The 3,175-nt window shown below is 36.3% G+C and overlaps 1 protein-coding gene across 3 annotated transcripts in view; it reads left to right on the top strand.

Annotated features, from left to right (window-relative positions):
- The first annotated feature begins 275 nt into the window (after positions 1-275).
- Positions 276-3,175, top strand: part of LOC107718332 (flotillin-2a-like) — a 25,221-nt gene continuing 22,321 nt past the window's right edge. For 2 of the 3 annotated variants that reach the window (XM_016525364.1, XM_016525363.1), the window contains exon 1: positions 303-364. The gene's annotated coding sequence lies outside the window, so the exon portion shown is untranslated. Of the gene's footprint in view, positions 365-3,175 lie in introns of all 3 variants that reach the window. The other variant, XM_016525365.1, reaches the window with a different exon arrangement.

Genomic DNA, 3,175 nt, shown 5'->3' with positions numbered 1-3,175 from the left:
AGTGTTAAAAGTGTATATCCGGGTGTCACCACCGTTACATGGTGAAAGTGGTGACTTACCAATAACTTGTGAAATGGGCTGAATTAGATTTTTACAATGGAAAAATATGGTTTGATTTTTTTTAAAGACAATTTAAAATGAATATTTATTAACAAAGTATCCGCTTTAATGTTAGATTGCCATTCTAGAATACCACAAATGATTGAAAGCATGTTTGAGTTTAAAAGTGAGATTAGTGTGGAATGTGTATTTGTGCTAAATATGCCGTGTTTATTTTCTCAGGTGGCTGCTGTGGCTCTGATGAGAAGAGCTATACAGTGGGCGGCTGGGCCTGGGCATGGTGGCTTATCACCGACATACAGAAGTAAGAATGTTTATTCATCATATTCACTCCTGCTATTGTGTTTACTGGCTCACAACATAAACAAAATCATTCTCCCACTGACTGAATGACTCTATTCTCTATATATGTATATTTCAGTTCCTCGAGTGGGCATTAGGACCATTTTAGAGACGTGTCATGGCATGCTCATATTTGTCTGGCTAGACTATTTAAACTTGTGAATATAATATGTCTACTTTAAAGAAACTTAAAAGAAATCGTTTTCTTCCCAAAATATAAAAGACATTGATTGTAACTAAAATAACTCTGTTTACTATCCAAAAAGGAAATAGCATATCTGCTGAGCACGCTTCCTTTCAGGAAGCTGCCCCCCACCCCACCACACACCTTCACATGAACTCACTTCATTAAGGGCCTAAGTATCCAAGGCTAGTGTTTGGAAAAGTAAACAGAATTAACAATACTAGAGTGTTGACCAATGTTCCCTCTAAGCTGCTCGCGTGCGCAGCCGCGCAGAAGAAATAATGTGCCGAGCACACGCATAAATGAGTTGGGAAAGCCATTTGCGAAAGCGAATGAATTGCAGTGCTCGGGTAAACCGCTATAGAGTTGATATCGCTATAGAGTTAGAACCGGTGAAGCCGTTATGTACCGAAGCTTTGTAAACGAAACGAACGGTTCAAAAACGTAAATGTATAAAAGTGCAGAGAGCAATGTTATGCATTTGCCGCCTTCTCCTGCGCCGTCGTTACTAAGCAACGGGGTAAACAGCTGCTGGCTTGATGACGCAAACGAACCACGGTTCCCACCCAAATAAAATAATATGAACGGAGTCCAGCGGGGACAGGGGGAGGGGGGAGCAATCGAACTTGGGTTCGGACCAGGCAAGCGAACCAATGTGGAAGCACGACAGTCACACACAGGTGTATTGTGCAAACTGTGCTTCATAGGGATGTTTAGATGGCTATAGAACAATTCACGTTCACATTTTTAAAAAATATTTAACTTACAGATCTCAGTTTAAATGCTTCAGTTTGTTTTCTATTCTATTCTATCAGTTTAAATGCTTCAGTTTGTTTTGATATTATATTATGTTAGGCCTATAAACCTAATAAATAATTGACCTTGTCTTTTAATGGAGTCTCTTATGCTCATCAAGGATGTAGGCCTATTTATTTGATCGAAAATACAGAAAAAAACAGTAATATTGTGAAACATTTTTGCAATTTCTAATATTGGTTTCCTATTTTAATATTCTTTAAAATATAATTTATTCCCGTGAAGCAAAGCTGAATTTTCAACATCATTACTCCAGTATAAAGTGTCACATGATCCTTCAGATAAGAAACTTCTTTAATAAACATTATTGATCCCAAACTTTTGAATGGCAGTGTATTATACTGTAAAAAAAAAAAAAAAAAAAAATTCTCAGGTAACCACATGGGTCAAATTAAATACAAATAGCACATTAAAGTTAAAAGTTACACACTTTTTTTGTGTGCGCGCTGTACAGCTCTGATATAAAGAATGTTTTTGCTCAGGTGGCCGAAATGTCCGCCCAATAGAGAAAAGTTTTGCTCATCAAGAAAAAAATTTTGAGGGAACATTGGTGTTGACTGAAGTTCAGCTTCAGTCGTTACAAACAAAAGATCATTAATAGCGCAGCATCTGCTGTTGAATACATAGTATATCCAAAAAAATGTGGAACTGCAGTTATGCTAAAATTATATAGGGCTTTAGACACTTAACATTGTTAACACCGGTTATAGGAAACCTGGGTTATGATATTTTGTTTCACACATTTTCATTCTTTGCGCTGGGTTAGGAAATAACCCTGGTTATTCAGGCTTTGTACTGTACAATCGTAAACCCAGGGTTAACTTTCTTATTTTCACATTTGCGGTGTCAATATCACTGATTGCTGTTTAAACAATGGCTTGTCTCACTCCTGCACATCAGACTTATTTATTACTGACTATCCAATTTGTCCTGAATAGACATTTTTTGGACCATAACTGTAAGAATAAAACATTTTCTGTCAATGCTTGACATTTTCATTTTTCCTCAAATTAAGTTTCTCTAAAAGCGAGCTTTAAAAAGATGATAATTTGATGTTAAGTGCAGTGTAAAAAGCATAAACTGTGTGTCATTCAGTATGAGCATTGTTTATTGTGTAAGGTACACAGTGCTCGTAGCTGTTGGAACAGGGGTTCTCAACTCTGGCCCTCGAGGTCCACTTTCCTGCAGAGTTTACCTCCAACCTTGATCAAACTCACCTGCCAGTAACTTTCTACTATTGTTACTGGCAGTCTTACTATTGTCTTACTATTGGGAGATGAGAGGGTCTGTATTAATTACTAGGCCTGTCACGATAACAACTTTTTGTTGTGCGATATATTGCCCCAGAAGTAATTGCGATAAGCGATATTATTGTCATTTTAAAGACCATTTTATGCCACTGAATATATAATCATAATGTAATAGCATAATAATGCAAGAAGGGCCTACACGCTTCCAAATGACAACAAACTTTTAATTTTTAAGAATATTTAGATCATGGAAATTAAATATCAAAATATTAGATACCTTAAAAAAACCTGAATAAATAGTAAATAAAAATGTTTTAACAAAAAGTGCAAAGTAACAAGTACAAAAAAAAGAAAAATGCACAAAGAACTTGTATGGAGATTTTTCCATCTACAGATTTTTCCCTGACCTTCTTTTCTCTGTAAATGAAGGGTGCACACTATTGCTGAAAAACACAATCACTACTCAGCAGTCAGATGTCCGCATGCACAAAGGCACAGATCCCTAAACAAAACCATATCTGCA

Source organism: Sinocyclocheilus rhinocerous, unplaced genomic scaffold (genome assembly GCF_001515625.1).
Source record: "Sinocyclocheilus rhinocerous isolate Xijiao unplaced genomic scaffold, SAMN03320098_v1.1 scaffold1565, whole genome shotgun sequence".
Classification (NCBI taxonomy): Eukaryota; Metazoa; Chordata; class Actinopteri; order Cypriniformes; family Cyprinidae; genus Sinocyclocheilus; species Sinocyclocheilus rhinocerous.
Note: the sequence above shows the minus strand (reverse complement) of the source record. Positions and strands in the feature narration are given on the sequence as shown.